The sequence below is a fragment of the Leucopleurus acutus genome (genome assembly GCF_964270905.1).
Source record: "Leucopleurus acutus genome assembly, chromosome: 17".
Taxonomy (NCBI): Eukaryota; Metazoa; Chordata; class Mammalia; order Artiodactyla; family Delphinidae; genus Leucopleurus; species Leucopleurus acutus.
Genome location: NC_139159.1, coordinates 76,284,409 through 76,303,761, shown reverse-complemented (window position 1 = coordinate 76,303,761; position 19,353 = coordinate 76,284,409). Strand labels below are relative to the sequence as shown.

At 51.5% G+C, this 19,353-nt stretch overlaps 1 protein-coding gene across 1 annotated transcript in view; it reads left to right on the top strand.

Annotated features, from left to right (window-relative positions):
* Positions 1 to 19,353, top strand: part of ST3GAL1 (ST3 beta-galactoside alpha-2,3-sialyltransferase 1) — an 88,206-nt gene that overhangs the window by 51,602 nt on the left and 17,251 nt on the right. The gene's annotated exons all lie outside the window — the stretch shown is intronic.

Sequence of the window (19,353 nt, the reverse complement as noted above, 5' to 3'; positions counted from 1 at the left end):
TTTAGGACTCCTAAGGCATGGTCTTTACTGTTTCAGTTTTGCACACAAGGGCTGGGTACGGCTCAGTGCGGTCAGGTGGCTCGTCCAAGGTCACACAGCTAATCAGGCTTTGGAACTGCAGCCCCTGTCCTCTTTCCACTTCCCCCACAGGAAATGGATGCTGTCCTGAGTTGTCTGTCTCCATCCACTGCTTGCCCTGATGGGTGACCGTGAGCAGGTCCTTTAACCTGCCTGAGCCCCTTTGGTCAAGTAAATGCTTAGATGATGAGCACTTATGGGCACTTACTAGATAATATTCGTTAGTCACAGATGTGAGAAGGGAGACCGAGGGGCCGGAGCTCCAGCAGCGGGAGAGGGTCATCTGGGTGTTGCCCAGAGTCCCTAACATCTCCCAACTGGGAATAAGATACAAATACCTGCAGGTCGGGGCCTCCCAGTAGGCACAGTGGCTGCAGTGCAGCTTTGACTCTGGGTTGAATCTCACGCCCATCCCTGGCCATGTGCCCTTGCACAAGTGCCCTCAGCGTTGGCTGTGACAGAGGCAGCATCACCCCCTTATGCCCTGGGAGAAGCGCCCAGCTCTGTGCCCGGCGCACAGTTGTCGATGTTAGGGACAGGTCCCCGACACACAGTAGCACAGATTTCTTCAAGACTCTCCAGCTGTGGGTGCAAACGGAGAGATAGCAACCCGGGCATCTCCCTCTCTTCTGTGGCTCCGAGACCTCCTGCCCCCCTTAGCTACGCTGGGCTCTGGGGACATCTGCCACATCCTCCCACCGTGTGCCAGGTCATCCCTGGCCTCTGCTCTTGCCCTGCTCGCTGGGATCCTGCTGCCCCAGCCTGGCCCGTGTTCTCTCAAACTTCCTGCCCTAGGCTTTCCCGGGCTTCCTGGGCTCAGCTGCCCTGGAAACTCCCTGGCCCCCATGACACCGTCCTCGCGCACCTGCTCCAGGCACCCTTATTCTCGGTCCTCCCACTGGACTGCCGCATCATCCCTTGTCAAGGGGGCAAGGTCTCCCTCCTTTGGTCTCCCTCCTTTCCCAAGTCCCGGGCTCGGGAGGAAGCCCCATGCACGTGGCTTGGGCCCCGAGTGCTGTGGTGTTGAATGGGCTGAGCTGCCCTTCCTTTCCTCCCGAGTGGGGCTCGGCTGGGGGATGGGGAGGGAAGCTGGGCCCGGGCAGTTTTTGGGTTTTTTTAAGGTTTTTTTTTTTTTGATGTGGACCATTTTTAAAGTCTTTATTGAACTTGTTACAATATTGTTTCTGTTTTATGTGGTTTTTGCCCACGGGGCATGTGGGATCTTAGCTCCCCGACCAGGGATCGAACCCGCACCCCCTGCATTGGAGGCAAAGTCGTAACCACCGGACCGCCAGGGAGGTCCCCTGGGCTAGGGTAGTTTTATCCCAGCGGCCCCACTGGATACTATGATACTCCTCTCACCCTTGTTTTCCGGGGATGGTTTGTGGCAGACACGTGCTTGTCTGGGGTCCCCGCCCATCCCAGAACACGGGGGGCGGGAGGTGCCGGGCTCCTCGCCACTTTGGCTGCTGGGTTTATCAGGCACTCCGAATCCCCGTTCTGGGCATCACCAGAGATCGACCCCCAACCCCTTCAGGAGCCTTCTGGAAGCCCCTTGTTAATCATTAGAGAGCAAATCTCCCCATGAAGTTAGGGGGCCTGGGAGGAAGTTATCTCTTTAAGACCAGTCAGGACTCCAGCCATTCACTTCTGCAAAGCTCTTTGGAGTCAGGGGCCAATCCCGGAGGCGGGGCCTGGGGCGGGGATTCAGAGTTCCCAATCGGCTTTCCTTTGTCATGACTTCTGTGCCACCCAAATCAGGGAAACCCCTCTTTCTTCTGGGGACCGATGTCCTCCTGATGTGCTGCCTATACAGGGCAACGCCTTCAATTCCTGACCACGTTACACGCTTTGGATGTTGTGCGGATGTCTTTGGACTCCGAATTGAGCACCCTTCAGTCTACACACATAAGAAGATTTGTGGATTTAAATTCCTTTTGTGCAGCTCACAATAGGAAAATTTATCCAGCTCCTTCTCATATGACCCTAATCCTGGTTAATCATGTTTCTCGGGAGCGCTTCTCCAAAGCACCTGCTCTGAAGCACTGCTTGTGCTTCCGGGAACCTCTGCTTTTTCCTCCAGCGCTCCCCAGCAAAGCAGCAGGCAAGAGGTACTAGGGTGAGGGGAGAAGGATTTGCAAGCCCTGGGGAGGGTTCTCCCAGCCTGCCGCACTTCTTGGGTGTGGGGGAAATGGGTAAATGGTCAAGTTAGTGCAGGAGTGGGGAGACAGACCTCCCAAACAGGCTTCCCAAGGCGCCGAGACGGAGGCAGGGCTGCTCTCCAGACTCTAGGGGGCGCTGTGTGCACCCTCTCCAGTCCAGACTCCATATGCTAATTGTGTCACTACTGTCTGCTGCTCACAAAGCATCACTGGCTCCCCATTTCCTTCATCCCAAAGTCCATATTTCTTAAGACTTCCATGACCAGGCCCCTGCCCACCAAAGTCACCCCTAAGAGCACCCTGTTTTCCATAACTGTGCCAATTGCCCCCATCACCGCTGCCTCCACCGTGCACTTTTTGGGAGCTGCCTGGTTTACCCCACCCTCTCCGTTCTCCTCCATCAGTGCCAGAGGCCCCCTGTGTTCAAAGCCGGGCTCCATGGCCACCTCCTCCACAGAGGTTGTCTCCCTTCTCCCTTCGGTTATCACCAACACGCCACTCCCGCATCCCTGGGGCCCTTGGCGTTCCCTCCTTGGAAACGCTGGTCCCTCACGAGCAGAGAGTTTTATGTACGAGCTGCCGTGCGCGCGATCCTGGAGCGGCCCAGGCTGGCTTCACCATCTAGCGGTGAGGAGAGGCGTGGCCGGTGTGCTCAGTGAGGTGTTACGGGGTCCTCGCGTGCCCAGGTGAGAAGCCAGGCAGGCTGGCACTGAAGAGCAGGCCTGGGAATCCACCCCAGCCCTCGGTAGTCGTGTGACCCCAGCTCCCTCTCTGTAAGATAACACTACCTTCCCCACACGACCTGCAACTGTCTCGTTCCCATCCTGGCTGGTCCCTAGGAAGCTACATAGCCTTGAAGGGTACCTTCCCTGGAGATCCTCTGGGTGCCTTGCCAGATGTCCGGCACATAAAGAGTCAGATGCTGACACTGCCAGATGGGCGGATTGCATGGATAAATGGGGAGACGGTGGCAGCTGCCTCATCAATCCAGAGACAGGATGAAGGAGACACTACCAGTGGCCACCAGACCTGGTTAGAGATGTTCTAGGGGCCTTAGTCTGCAGGAAAAACAATGAGGATTCTCTCTGATATCTGGATATTTAAGTCCAGCAGAAGTCAGAGAGTTGACAAGTGGGAGAGAGCAGGTGAAACGGTCACAGAGCGGGGCTCAGGAGTGGGTGGGGTTCAAGCTCCAGTCACTGCCCAGAGCGGCCAGGGGCTAAAGGGGCCTTGCCCTGTGATTCCCCTGCGATCCACTGGGAGGCAGTGTTGGGAGGTGGCTGGTGGGTGTCCCCAGGGAGCCTGGAGGCGGGGCTTGTTAGCACGCCCCCTAGTGGGAACTGGAATGTGGTGAGCCTGGAACTTGAGTGGTGCCCACAGGGAGCCTCCCTGCCCCCAGTTCTCTCCCTGCCCAAGACTCCATGGCATGAGGAGGACAAGCAGGCCTCCCGATGGGTGAGTCCCAGGCAGCGTTGGGAGCAGCATGGTTGGGAGGATTCCAGAAAGCGCAGGAGGAGGGAGGGGAGCCGGGGCACAGGGGGATCCAGCTGGCCTGCGCCCGCTCTTCCTGCACATCCTGTGAGCTGCCAGGGCTGTTCTCAGAGCAGCTTGTTTCTCTGGGGAGAGGAGTGATGGGGAGGCAGGGCTCCCTGTGGGCCAAACCTCCAGGTGGTACTGCTTTCAGGATGCAGATGGGGAACTCAGAGTGGGCCACCGAGGGCAGGTTAATGCCAGGGTGATTCTCAAGGGCGTGGTCTGGGATAGGGAGACACCAGGACAGTGTGGTCCCTAGGAGTGAAAACATTGGGGTGTTTCTAACCTTGGGGCTGAAGAGGCAAGAGGACAAGGACAGAGACCCCCAAACAGAGCCATTGCGTGGAGAGGGCCGCTTGACAGGAGCCAGAGGCCACCAGGTTCTGGCTGCCCCCCAGGGAGGGGGCCAGGGCCCTAAGCACCTGCCCTCAGCCCCCTTTCTCCCTCCAGTCTCCTTTCTGCGTCCCCATGGCCCAGAGCCCCCAGGGAGCCCGCCAGCGTGGGAACCCGTGCATGCAGCCCTTGGGCACAGAGCAGGGTGCGAGAGGTGGAGGGACCATCTGGAAGGGAAGTCAGGGTGCCCGGCTCACCTCCCGAGACCCCGGAAGGCCTGGCTGCACACATTCGGCCCTCCCTGGCAGGCAGGGCAGGGGCAAGGGGTGGCACTGCAGGAGGTGCTGAGCTGTCACTTCTGGTTTTCCTCCAACTGGTGTGACTTAGGCAAGTCTCGACCTCCCTGAGCCTGATCAGGAGACCCCACGGCTTCAAACCCTGCAGGGGCTTCCCGTGGTGCCTGGGATGTGGCTGCAGCCCTTAGGGGCCGCCAGACCTCGCCTGCCCGCCCCCAGCCCCAGCCTGCATCTTCCTCTCTGGGTTTCCGCTTGACTTGACCTCTCTTTCAGTTCCTTCGGCCTCACCTGCTCTCCTGACAGGCCTTTGCACCTGCAGGTTCCTTTGCCTGGGGACCCTTGCTCTCTGCCTAGTTACCGGCCCATCCTGCAGTCCTCCGGCCACTACCGCTTTCTCGGGATGCCCGCCGGCTCATCCCATGCTCTATCCCCCATCGCCCTGAAGGAGGCCGTGTCATTTGGTTCTCCATGGGAAACATGTAGGACATGTAGTACAATAGCTGTATGTGTATATGCAGAGATGAATTTTTAGGAATCGGCTCACGCTTTGCGGGTGGGGCTCGCAAAGTCAAAATCTGGATGGCAGACCTGCAGGCCGGAGACTAGGCAAGAGCTGATGTCTTGGCCTTAAGTGTGTGAAATCTGTAGGGCAAGCCGGGGGGCTGGAAAGTCAGGCAGGATTTCTGTGTTACTTTGTGTCACGGCCTGTTTGCCTCTCCCTGGCTGGGGCCATCTCTCAGGCCTCACCACACCAGGCCGGGCTTCTGTTGGATGACGTTTTCTGGAGGGACCTGGGTCTGACTGCAGCCAAGACTGGTCCTTCCTGAGCGGGGCCAGGAGACGGCACAGGAGCTGGCCCAGGACGGGCCGGGGGTGGGGGGGGGGCCTGGCTGCCAATTTCGTGTGTGACTCAGAGGGTGGGGATGGGCTGGAGGAGCTGACCAGGGAGAAAACAAAACCGGGAAGGGAGGGTTCACATCCGCTGCCTGCCAGGCCCTGAACTGGCCGCACGCAAACCCTGGTCAGTGCTCGGGCTGCCACCATGGAGTGCAGATGGTCACTGGCCCTCTCTCTCAGCTCAGATGTCGCAGGGCTCAGGGCTGGGCCACCACCCGCTGGACTTTCCCTTGCCCAGAATCCCAGCTCCTTGGGCAAGTCGACTGACAGCTGTGGACCTCTGTTCCCACCTCTGAAAGAATGGAGCTGGTACCAGTGCCATGTGACTGTCCAGTACCGTGGTTGAAACAGGGTCGCAAGGAGAGACCCTCCATGAATGGAAGGTGGCCCCTGATAATAGATTAATTCGTGCCCCGTGCGGCCCCCTCAGAGGCAGGGTTGGTTCTTAACCCCATTTTCTACATTAGGCACTCGAAGCTCAGGCAGCGCCTGTAATGCCCCTGGGTTACACCGCAAAGGGCTCGGTGCTTTTAGGATTTCCCGGCAGCGTCCCACCCCTGGCTGCAGCAGCTAGACTAACTCCTGACCTCTGACCTCTCCACCTCAACCCCTGATGGCTCCATCTGGGCCCATGACGCCCTCTGAGCTCCCGTCCTGGGAGGTGTAGAAACAGCCACGCTAGGGCAGCTGCGTGAATACAGCCGGTTCCTTATAAGGGGCCACGCCCGTCCTGGAGTTGGGAGCCTGGTTCCCCTCTGAGCTCTGGACTTTGCTGTGTGTCATTGGATGAGTCACTTGCCCTTTCTGAGCTCAGCCTCCACAGCTGTTAAATGAAGTGGGGCAGAAATGAGAGGGGGCAGGTGGGAGTGCCAGCTGGCGTTCCCCGCAGGAAACCGCAGGAGGAACGCCAGTAATCAAACCTAATGTTCGGGGAGCAGTCGCTGTGTGCCATGCACAGACCTATGAGCTTTCCCTGCACTGACTCGAGTCTTTCTCGGCCCCACCCTGTGAGCTGGACACTACCTTATCCCCATGTGATGGATGACGCTTCACTGAGGCAGAGGCTTCATGCAAAAGGATTTGGTTCAGGGGATCTGGTGCTTATAAGGTTGTTGGAAAGGTGATGGGGGGCATATTGGTCCTGATGCTGCAGGCTGGGGCCCAGAGGCCAGGAAGCCAGCACAGAATCGGAGGCTGCCCTGCAGACTAGGGGGTAGAGGGAGGCAGAGGGCCTGGGTCCAATGCTCAGGCCACACAGCAGCCTCCGCCCCTGCGGGAGGGAGGACAACCTGCAGTGTTTATCCTTCTCTTATTGGCCGATTCTCAACTGCATCCAGAGCCCTCCGGTCAGCGGAAATAGAGTTTTTAGACATCCAGCCCCTGCGGCACAGGGCCGAGAGCACAGAGGGAGGAAAGAATCCCCAGTCCCATAGACACTAACCAGCAGGGGGACCCTGCAAACAGAAGGAATCAGGATGCCCCAAAAGCCCTCACAGGCACACGGGTTGATGCACTGAGAATTAACCCTTTGAAGAGAGAATCTGGGCCATGTGAATTACAGATACCCCTTATGCCTCTAGCCTGTTGACTACTTTGGGACCCCCTTCACTGCAGGTTCTCAGAGGTAGAGCAGAGAGCAATGAAGTACTGGTTGTCCCGTCCCTTGAGGAATGGAAGCAACTAATGAAGCGAGTCGGAATCATAATTTTCATAATTCCCCCGGTTGGTTCTTTCATGCTTGATTTTGTTTGGTCTTTTATGTAACCCTGTCAGTAGGGCAAGCCAGGGACTCTGTTGGACTTTTTACAAATGAGGAGCCTGAAACTTAGGGAGGGAAGTGAACTGACATTTATAATGTATCCTCTCTGTGTCCCGAAACCAAGCTGGTCACTTTTGTGCAAATAATTTTTATCCTACAGCAGCCCTCCATTTGGGCATTATTATCCCACCTTGTGGATTCAGAAACCGAGTATTAGAGAGAGGCAGTGCTTTGCCCATGAGAACAAAACTGGGAATGGGAAGAGTTGGGATTTGAACCCAGGTATGTCTGGGCCATCTTTTATTCCAACAAGCATTGGCCATGATCCACTGGCACAGAACCAGAACAGATGGATTCCTAGTGTCCAGTGTCCAGTGACCAGGGGCTGCAGAACAGTGCAGGAAAGATTGTTCTTTTTTTTTTAGTTTATGGTCACTTTTTAGTTTTATTGGTCACTTGGAGCTCTTTGGAGATGTTTTCTTCCAGTTTTATTGAGATATAATTGACATACAGCACTGTTTAAGGTGTACAGCATAATGATTAGACTTAACATACATCATGAAATGATGAGCACAGTAGGTTTAGTGAACATCCAACATCTCGTATAGGTACAAAATAAAAGAAGTAGGAAAAAATGTTTCTTGTGGTGAAAACGCTTAGGGTTTGCTCTCTTCACAACTTTCCTATGTAACACACAACAGTGTTCATTGTCTTTATTGTGTAGTACATCACATCCCTAGCACTTCTTTATCTTATAACCAGAAGTTTGTACCTTTTGACCGCCTACATCCTGTTCGCACTCCTCCTACCAGAGAGGGTGGGAGGAGTGGGAACTGGTAACCACAACTCTGATCTCTTTTTTTTTTTTTTGCGGTACGCGGGCCTCTCACCGTTGTGGCCTCTCCCGTTGTGGAGCACAGGCTCCGGACGCGCAGGCTCAGCGGCCATGGCTCACAGGCCCAGGCGCTCCGTGGCATGTGGGATCTTCCCGGACCGGGGCACGAACCCGTGTCCCCTGCATCGGCAAGCGGACTCTCAACCACTGCGCCACCAGGGAAGCCCACAAATCTGATCTCTTTTTCTGTGAGTTTGTTTGTTCGTTTTGAACTATAATTGACCTACAACACTATGTTAGTTCCTGTTACACAACATAGTGATTCCATATTTCTATACATTTCAAAGGGATCACCATAATAATTCTAGTTGTGATATGTCACCGTACAAAGATATTACAAAGTTATTGACTGTATTCCCCACACTGTATATTCCCCACACTGTATATTCCCCACACTGTATGTTTTCTCTCCCCTGACTCATTTATTTTGCAACTGGAAGTTTATACCTCTTAATCTGCTTTCCCTATTTCTTCTCCTTCTTCTTTCTTTTCTTCCCTCACTCCCCTACCCTCTGGCAACCACCTGTTTGCTCTCTGTGTCTGTGACTATTTCTGTTTTATGTTTGTTCATTTGTTGTTTTTTAGATTCCACATGGAATCGATCCCATACAGTGTTTGTCTTTCTCTTTCTAACTTCACTAAGCATGATACCCTCCATGTCCATCCATGCTATTGCAAATCTACTTTATGGCAGAGTTATTTATGCACATCTTCCTTATCCACTCGTCTGTTGATGGGCACTCAGATTGCTTCTGTATCTTGGCTGTTGTAAATTATGCTTCAGTGAACATAGGGCTGCGTATATATTTTGTAATTAATGTTTTTGTTTTCTTTGGATAAATACCCAGAAGTGGAATTGCTGGATCGTACGGTAGTTCTATTTTAATTTTTTTTAGGAATCTCCATATTATTTTCGATAGTGACTGCACCAATTTACATTCTCACTGACAGTGCACAGTGGTTCCCTTTTCTCCACATCCTCACCAACACTTGTTATTTGTGATACTTTTTTTAAAAATGTATTTACTTTAGTTATTTATTTTTGGATGCGTTGGGTCTTCGTTCCTGCATGGGCTTTCTCTAGTTGCGGTGAGTGGGGGCTACTCATTTGTTGCGGTGCGTGGGCTTCTTACTGAAGTGGCTTGTCTCGTTGCGGAGCACGGGCTCTAGGTGCGCAGGCTTCAGTAGTTGTGGCGTGTGGGCTCAGTAGTGGTGGCGCACGGGCTCTAGAGCGCAGGCTCTTAGTTGTGGCGCATGGGCTTGGTTGCTCTGCGGCATGTGGGGTCCTCCCGGACCAGGGCTCGAACCCGTGTCCCCTGCATTGGCAACTGGATTCCCAACCACTGTGCCCCCAAGGAAGCCCTGTGGTACTTTTTTGATAACAGCTTTTCTGACAAGCATGAGGTGATATCATTGTGGTTTTGATTTGCATTTGCCTGATGACTAGTGATGTTAGGCATCTTTTCATGTGCCTGTCAGCCATCTGTATGTCGCTGTTGGAAGAACATATATTCAGGTCTTCTGCCCATTTTTTAATTGGGTTATATGTTTTTGATGTTGAGTTGTATGAGTTCTTTGTATGTTTTGGATATTAATCCCTTATCAGCTATATCATTTGTAAATATCTTCTCTCATTCAGTAGGCAGCCTTTTTGTTTCGTTGATAATTTCAATTATAGGTCTTTTACCTCCTTAGTTAGATTTATACGTAGGTATTTTATTCTTTTTGAAGTAATTGTAAGTGAGATTGTTTTCTTAATTTCTATTTCTGATAGTTTGCTGTTAGTGTATGGATGTGGAACAGATTTCTGTATATTAAATTTGTATCCTGCAACTTTACTGAGTTCATTATGAATTGATTTAGGTTTCTGGAGGTGTCTTTAGACTTTTCTATGTATAGTATCATGTCCTCTGCAAACAGTGAGTTTTACTTCTTCCTTCCTAATAAAGGAATGTTTATTCCTTTTATTATTTTTTTTCTTTTTCTTGTCTGAGTGCTGTGGCTAAGACCTCCAGTACTATGTTGAATAAAGCTGGTGAGAGTGGGCATCCTTGTATTTTTCCTGATCTTAGAGGAAATGCTTTTATCTTTTCACCACTGAGATTGGTGTTAGCTGTGGGTTTGTCATATATGGTGTTTATTATGTTGAGATATGTTCTCTCTGTACCCACATTGTGGAGAGTTTTTGTCATAAATGGTTGTTGAATTTTGTCAAAAGCTTTTTCTGCATCTGTTGAGATGATCATGTGATTTGGGCTCTTCAGTTTGCTAACGTCATCTATTATATTGATTGATTTGTGGATATTGAACTATCCTTCCATTTTTGGGAGAAATCCTGCTTGATCATGGTATATGTTCTTTTAATGTATTGTTGAATTGTTTACTAATATTTTGTCGATGATTTTAAAATTAATTTGTTTATTTATTTTCGGCTGTGTTGGGTCTTTGTTGCTGTGTGCGGGCTTTCTCTAGTTGCAGTGAGCGGGGGCTGCTCTTCGTTGCGGTGCGCAGGCTCCTCGTTGCAGTGGCTTCTCTTGTTGCAGAGCTTGGGCTCTAGGTGTGTGGGCTTCAGTAGTTGTGGCGCATGGGCTTCGTAGTTGTGGCGTGTGGGCTTCAGTAGTTGTGGCACGTGGGCTTCAGTAGTTGTGGCGTGTGGGCTTCGTAGTTGTGGTGCGTGGGCTTCAGTAGTTGTGGCACGTGGGCTTCAGTGGTTGTGGCGCGTGGGCTTCAGTAGTTGTGGCTCACGGGCTCTAGAGCGCAGGCTCGGTAGTCGTGGTGCACGGGCTTAGTTGCTTCGCAGCATGTGGGATCTTCCCAGACCAAGGCTTGAACCCGTGTCCCCTGCATTGGCAGGCGGATTCTTAACCGCTGGGCCACCAGGGAAGTCCCGAGGATTTTTACATCTATGTTCATCAGTGATATTTGGCCTGTAATATTTTTGTGTGTGATATCTTTGTCTGGTTTTGGTATCATGCTGGCCTCATAGAATGGGCTCAGAAGTGTTCCTTCCTCTGCAATATTTTGGTATAGTTTGAGAAGGAAGGGTGTTAACTCTTTTCAGAATGTTTGGTAGAGTTTATCTGTGAAGCAATCTGATCCTGGACTTTTGATTGTTGGGAGGTTTTTGTTTGTTTGTTTGTTTTCTTACTGATTCAATTTCATTACTGGCCATTGGTCTCTTCATATTTTATATTTATTCCTGATTTAGTCTTGGGAGATGGAACATTTCGAAGAATTTATCCATTTCTTCTAGGTTGTCTATTTTATTGGTGTATAATTATTCATAGTAATCTCTTACAATCCTTTGTATTTTTGTTGTGTTAGTTGTAACTTCTCCTTTTTCATTTCTGATTTTATTGATTAGATTTCTATTACTATCACAATTTCTTCCTTCATTTTTGTTAAGATTTGTTTTGTGTATTTAGGTGTGCCTATGTGGGTGCATATATATTTACAATTGATATATTTTCTCTTGGATTGATTCATTGATCATTATGTAATGTCCTTCTTTGTCTCTTGTTACATTCTTTATTTTAAAGATTAGTTTGTCTGATATAAGTATTGCAAACCTGGCTTTCTTTTCATTTCCACTTGCATGGAGTACCTTCTTTCATCCCCTCACTTTCAGTGTGTGTGCCTTTAGATCTGAAGTGAGTCTCTTGTAGGCAGCATATATATTTGTTATTATTCCTGTTCAGCTTCAGTGATTTCCACAACTCCGTCTTCCAGCGCGCTGATCCTTTCCTCTGTATAATGTAATCTGCAGTTGATTCCTTCTAGTGTTTTTTTTTTAAATCAGTTATTGTATCTTCATCTCTGTTTGGTTCTTCTTTATATTTTCTATCTCTTTGTTAAAAAACTTCTAAAGGCTCACTTTGTACATCCAGTCTTCTCTCAAGTTCTTTGACCATCTTTATGATCATTACCCAGAACTTTTTATCAGGTAGATTGTTTATCTCTGCTTCACTTAGTTGTTCTTCTGGGGTTTTGTCTTGTTCCTTTGTTTAGAATATATTCCTCTGCTGCCTCATTTTGCCTAATGTGCTAATTTTATTTCTATCTATTTGGTAGGTTGGTTGTTTTTCCTGACCTTGGAAAAGTGGCCATATGTAGGAGACATCCTATGGGTCCTAGCAGCACACTCCCCTCTCATCACCAGAGCTGTATGTTCTAGGAGTGCCCCCTGTGTGGGCTGTGTGGGTCTCTCTGTTGTGGCAGGCTGACTACTATGGGTGGCCTGGTAGGTGTGGCTGGCCCCCAGTCTGGGGGATTGCCAGGCCCTGCACTGTATGGAGTGTGCCAGCCACTGGTGGGAGTGGTTGGGTAATGAGGCCCCTAGCCATGGGTCCCTAGGGGACCCCAGGGCTAATGCTGGCCCACTGGTAGATGGAGCTGGGTTCCAGGGTGAGTGGTTGCAGGTCCGAGGTTCCTGGATCTAGTGTTATCCTGCTGTGGCCAGGGTCAGATCCTGACATGGCTAGCTGCAGGGTCCAGGGTGTCCCAAAGCTGGTGTCAGCCAGCTGGTAAGTGGGGCTGGATCCCAGGGCAGCCAGCTGTGGTGTCTAAAGTGTCTTGGAGCTGGTGTTGGCCTGCCTACTGGTGAGTAGGGCTGGGGCTCGGTAGTGGGTGGGAGGAAGGTTCCTGGGTCTGGTGTTGGCCTGCTGGTGGGCTGGGCTGGGGCCCAAGGCCCCCTGGGGCTAGTGTCAGTCTGCTGACGTGCAGAGCTGAGTTCCAGGGTCTCTGGCTGCAGGGCCCTGGGGTCCTCAGTGTTAGTGTGTTGGCCTGCTGGTGGGTGGGGCTGTGACCTTGCCCCATTAGTTGTTTGCCCGGAGGCATCCCAGTGCTGGTGCCCAAAGACTGTTGAGCAGGGCTGGGTCCTGGTGCTAATAAGCTATAGAGAGGATTCCAAAATGGTGCTGCCAGCACCAGCATCCTCGTGGTAGAACGAGCTTCCCAAAAAGGCTGTCTCTAGTGTCTGTGTCCCCAGGGTGAGCTCCAGTTGCCTCCTGCCTCTCTGGGAGCCTCTCCAAGATCAGCATCAGGGTCTGACCCAGGCTCCTTTCAAGTCACTGCTTCCGCCCTGGGTCCCGGAGAGTATGAGGTTTTGTATGTGCCCTTCGAGAGCGGAGGCTCTATTTTCTACAGTCCTCTGGCTCTCCCCAAAGCAAGCCCTGCTGGCCTTCGAAGCCAGACGTTTTGAGGGCTCGTCTTCCTGTTTCAGGACCCCCAGGCTGGGGAGGCCAGTGTGGTCTCAGACCTCTCACTCCCTGGGGAGGATCTCTGCAGCTATAATAACCCTCCCGTTTGTGGGTTGCCTACCTGAGGTCCTGAATATAACGTAAGTCTGCCCCACCTATCCATCTCATTGTGGTTCCTTCTTTATGTCTTTAGTTGTAGAAGATCTTTTCTGCTAGATTCTGGTCTTTCTCATCAATAGTTATTCTGTTGTAATTTTATTCGGCCCATGGGGGGAGGTGGACTTAAGGGCTTCCTACTCCACCATCTTGGCCACTCCCCCAGAGTTGTTCTCTGATGGAAGGTTTGGGGGCCCTTCACCAGTCAGTTCTGATTTCATGCCACCCTGTGCCTTCACGTAAAGCCAGCCAGGACCGCAAAGGCCGGGACGTGGTGGGATCCAGTTTTCCGTGATCAGCAGGTTCACAGATGCTAATTCCCCACCACTGCTCCTCACGTTCTCAGGATGGTTGAGCCAGCCAGTCACCTCGCTGTGTGTCCCAAAGCTGCTGTGTGAGGAAGCAGAGTGAAAGCAGATGGGGCTGGGCCTCTTCCGGGACAGGGAAGTGGTGGCAGATGAGAGGCTGCAGCTGCAGCCCTCTGCTTGTTGGTTTGTTTCCTTCCCTCCCACGGTCCGCTCACTCAGCTGGTGCAAGGAGCTTTGCCCTGGCACCTCTGGGGACTCTCTGCCCCTCCCCCTTCTCCGGTTCACCAAGCCCTCATCATGTGCAGGGCGCCACGCCAGGCACACAGAGTGGCAGAGAAAAGATTCCATGCCTTCCACGTCGGGCTGTGGCTGAAACTTGTGTCAGACCACTTATCCCACCAAGGACTGTGAGAGCTGAGTAAGATAGAAATTCAGCTCTTCGAAGGTTTTAGAGAACAACCAGGCAGCCAGGACTTGAGGGACGAAGACCCCTGGAAGGAGAGAAATGGGCGGGGGTGAGCCTGATGCTTCCTGCCGCCTGCCTGCCCAAGGGATGCACTGGCTCGTGGGAGGCTCCAGAGGACAGACGGAGAGAAGCAGCTCAGTGTAGAGCAGTCCCACGTGGCCGGACATAAAAAATAACAGTAAAGAAATGAAATAAAAGTGTAGTGCGGGACTACCAAGTCAGCTAGAATTAAGGGGCCAAGAACCTAGGGCAACAGAAACCACAGGCAGAGAGTCACTATTCCTCACCTCTTTCTCCTTTCAAGGCATTTGCCGGAATTTCAGTGGCGTGGGACCAGAGCCTAAGGAAACAAGCTGGAAGCTGAGAGGTTGAGAAGCTAGACTGAGCCTTTGACAATCTCACAGTGTAGGGGAGGCAGGAATTGGAAGTGAGAATGTGCAAGGAAGAGGTCTCTTGGTAGGCCTCCTAGCTTTCCTTTAAGAAGGGCTATGCCCTGTAAGTAAGGGCAAGCCAGAAATAACTAGTCATCAGGAAGACAAAGTGCGGCCCCAATCGTCCTGGTCACCAATTGGAACAAGGTAATGTGCCCGTGCTCTACCTAGCTCCAGGAGCAAACAAATTCCTCCCTGAATAAGGACAGCCTTATCCTCAACTGCTACACTTGCAGCACATGCGGTATCCACCGTCGCCAGGAGACAGCCAAATGACCAAAGAGAGATAAGGAGAGAAAATCGACAACAGAAATAGACCCACATCTCCTCCAAACGTCATGAGGGTGAGACGGTCTTTAAATAACTGAATAACTCTGATGGATCATTGGAGGAAGATAGATGACAAGGTGCAGATTTTCACCTGAAAACTAGAACTTATTTTTAAAAATTACTCAGATGGAAATTCTAGAACTGAAAAATACAACTGAAATGAATATAGTATATAATTTAAACAGATTAGACACAGCAGAAGAGAGGATGGACAAGGTAGTATCCATCTCAGGAAGCTGAAAAGATGACAGGTTACAAACCCAAAGAAATGACAAGAAAGGAAATGAAAATGAGAGCAAGTCCTGATGAAGTAGAACAATTAGCTGTGTCTACAGAGGACAGCCCAGGAGGAGGCAGGAGCCTGGAGCAAAGTGCTGGCTTTGCCACCATCTCGCTGTGTGACCTTGGACAAGTCTCTTGCCTTCTCTGAACCTCAGTTTCTCCTCTCAGGGAAATAAGCATGATGGCTCACTTCACCCAGATGACGTGAGGACCCCGTGGAGGACGGTCATGGCAGCTCTATATTAGAAGTGCTGATATTACCATTCACTCGGTCATTTCACCAACAGTCATAGGGCAGGAGGCTATGCAGAGAGCTAGGAGGGCATCCCAGCCTCGTTAGAACTACGTGCAGTTCAGCAGGCATTAAATAAACATTCACAAACCCATACTGTCCGTTCATTTGGTTTTCCGAGTATTGGAAACAACTCTTCTCTCAGTGGCTTGTAATTGCTGCTCTCTCCTTGTTGACGGGGTGGGGGGTGTATCTTCGTTAGGGACCCTCCTTCGGGGAATCCTTGCTTTCTGAGTTCTTGGAAGGGCACCAACTTGCGTCAGCTTTTTGCAGTGACCCCGTTAGCCCGTCACATCCACGTCCGCTGTGCCTCTCCCAGAACTCCTGTGTGTGGCCGTGAGCTGACTGTCTCTCTGCAGACAGGACAGGGAGCTGTGTCCTCCTCCCCCCTCCCTCTCCTCGTCCTCTTTGTTTTGGGAGGCTTGGCCAGCCTCCGTCCCTGGCCGCACTCTTGGCATGCGGAGATCTGTGGCCCATGGTGTATTGGCCTCAGTTCCACCTCTGGGTGCCAGGGCTGGCGCTCCCCGTGTGTAGCAGGCTGCCTCACATCACAGAGTGCAGAAAGTCACGCATTCCTCCTTTCTTTCCTGGGGCTGGGGGGAAGGGGAAGGTGGAGGGCTGTTCTTGCTTTTCCACTGCAGTTTTCCAGGGCTTTCAAAAGTACTAATTGATACCAGCCTGGAAGTGTCTGCTGGTAGGTGGGTTCAGAACAAGCACCCTGGCCTCAGAGATGCAGCTACCAAGACGTCCCAGCTGGATGGGAGGAGGATGTCACAATCTGTACCTCAGCAGCTCAGCCTTGCCCTCTGTCCCAACTCTCACCACACCTTCCCCCGGCCTCTGCCAGCGCTAGTGTAGAACATTAATATCTCTCGTGGAGCTGGGACGTTGCAGGGAACCTAACCTCTCATTCAGAATTTTATTCGATCAACATGGTTCAGTAATCATCTATTTCAGTGAACTTGTCTCTGCCCTTGGCATCAGGATACAGAGTCAATAAGAGCATCATGGGCCCTGCTCATGACAAAGACAGATGTAATGAGACCATGTGAGTCCTCTGCTTAGACCCTCCAGTGGGTCTCCATGTCCCTCAGAGAAATCATGGCTTCTGAGTCCCGCACACCCTCGAACCCACCCACATACATGCCACATACATGCTCCTCTCCGATCCAAGGACACCAGCCTCCTTTCTTCCAAAGGCACTGGAGCCTTGCAGATGCCTGGGAAGCTCCCACCTTAGAATCTTTCATGATGGGTCCCCCACCACCCAGCCCAGAGCCTGGCACAGCTCAGGGCCCCAGCAGATATGCAGCGAGTGAATCACGTGAATGGGCAGATCTTGCTTGGTTAATAGCCTCGAGAAGTGGGCAGAATCTGTGTTGTCAGCCCCATGTTCCTGTTGAAGGATGGTTCAGAGAGGTTAGGTAACTTGTTCACAGTCACACAGCAAATGGGTCGTGCAACCTGATGAGAATCAGAATCTTCCGACTCTTAGTCTGTGCTTTCTTGCTCAGGTCTCCACTCGGAGTTGGTGGCTGTTTCCCTTCATTCACCTCTGCATTCCTTCATGCCATGTGTGTTCCCGGTTTCAGGGCCACGACAGTGAGTGGGACTGAGTTTCTATCCTCCTGGAGCTCCCAGCTCAGGGAGGAGACAGCTTAAGTACACAGCACAGGCAGAGTGCAGCCAGGATGCTGTGGAGGCCAGGAGAGGCCCCTATTCAGGCTGGCAGTGGGCAGGCCTCCCTCCAGGATCAGTGCCAGCTGAGCCCTGAAGAATGAATCAGAGCCAGGTGGGGTGGGGTGGATTTTCCGGACGGTGGGGACGGTCTGGGTAGGTGCCCAGAGGCAGGAGCAACTGTGACCTGTGGGTCAGTCATGTTGCTTCAAGTTAGGGGATTTATTCTCTCAGGCCCCTGAAAAGTCAAGGCATAGGGTGGGCTGCAGGGCTGGATCAACTGGGGACTCAACACTGTTCGCCTCTTCCAGTGAGCTAGCAAAATGTCCAGTACGACCCTGACCTCGCTTCCAAACAGCAGACTGGCCAGAGCAAAAGAATGTTTCTTTGCCCCCCACTGCAAAGAGTCAGGAGTTTCACTCCAGATGAATTAGGCTACACATCCATCCCTGGACCAATGACTGCGGAAGGAGGGGTGGGAACCCTCTGCCTGCCAAGTTAGATCAGAGCCCGCCCTTGAGGACAAGCAGGTTAATCTAACTCAGATGACAGAGCTGGTGCTTGATGGAGAAGCAGGGGACAGCTGGAAGGGACAGCTCTGGACACCATTAGGTTCTACATACAAGTCACATGGTCACGACAAGTAGAAAGTGGAGCAGTAGGCAAATGGAGAGACGTTGCCACCCGGGCTGAGGTGTTGAGGAAGCAGTGGAGGCAACACATCCTGAGCCCTGGCTGCCTCCAGGAAGGCACTGTGGGTTTAATCTGATTTTTGAGCTGCCCCTCTTTCTACCAAAAAGGTAAATCAGTCTCCCTTCCACTGTTGCTTTCCTGGAAAAAATATATCCTGCTTGTTGATAGTCTACACGTGGAGGATGGGGAAGGAATTGATCAGACAGATAGAGATAGGGGCACGTTCCAGGCAAGTACCAAAGGGAATCATGTTCAAGTGCAGAGGTGTGACCACAGCTGCACTCTGCAGAAGCCCGGAAAGTCAGTGAGGTGTGGGAACTTGTGTTACTAGCGTTTGAGGAGTCCTGGTTTGCTTTCTTTGATTAAATAACTCCCAGCTTTCTCTGTATCCCTCCAACTATGGTCATCTGGAGCCCAGTTAACAGACAGGGTGTCCCGTCCAGGGCAGACCTCCTGCTCGTGTTTCTGGTACCCTGGCCCCTCCAGGTGCATGGAGTCAGAGGGGTGTGGGTCTGGATTCAGATCCTGCTTCTTACTTTCCCCACGACCTTGGGAAAGTCATTTAATCTCCTTGAATCTCCGTTTCTTCTTAGGACAACCTGGGAAACCCCTATCTAGCTGATGGTATACTTTGTCAATCATCTGAGGAAATAGATATGTGTGACTGTACCATCCTGTTTGGCTGTTAGTGGCTCATCCAAGAACATTCATTCGTACATTGAAAATAGAAAATGAAAGTTTAGCAGTTACTTAATGAACACCAGAAACTCAGAATATAGCATTTTAAAAAATTTATTTATTTATTTATTGTTGGCCGCATTGGGTCTTTGTTGCTGCACGCGGGCTTTCTCTAGTTGCGGCGAGTGGGGGCTACTCTTCGTTGTGGTGCACGTGCTTCTCATTGTGGTGGCTTCTCTTGCTGTGGAGCACGGGCTCTAGGCGTGTGAGCTTCAGTAGTTGTAGCACGTGGGCTCAGTAGTTGTGGCACGTGGGCTCTAGAGCACAGGCTCAGTAGTTGTGGCACACAGGCTTAGTTGCTCCGTGGCACGTGGGATCTTCCTGGACCAGGGCTTGAACCTGTGTCCCCTGCATTGGCGGGCAGATTCTCATCCACTGCGCCGCCAGGGAAGCCCTAGCATATAGCATTTTGTCTTATCTTCATAACCATTCTATAAGTGGAGCTATTACTATCCCATTTTACAGAAGGGAAAATTGAGGGTCAGGAAGGCTGAATAACTTTCCCAAAGCCATACAACTGGTAAACCAGTACTTGAACCTGGGCCAGGTGGAAGCCTGGGCCACCCCCTAAGCATACCATTTTAGTTGTGGTTGAACTTTAGAATCTGAGAGACAGAGAGTGAAGGAGAGAGAAAGTAGCATGTCCTTGGCAATCTCTGTGCACCTGGCACTGTACGTGCGTTATTAACTCATTTCACAAACTTAGGTCTGAATCTTAAAGGTACTAGGTTCTGGCTGCAGGAAAGATGGGTGGGCCACCTTCCGTGTCTCTCAGCAACCCTGAAGGCTAGGCGTTAACATCCCACTGCACACATGCACACACTGAGGC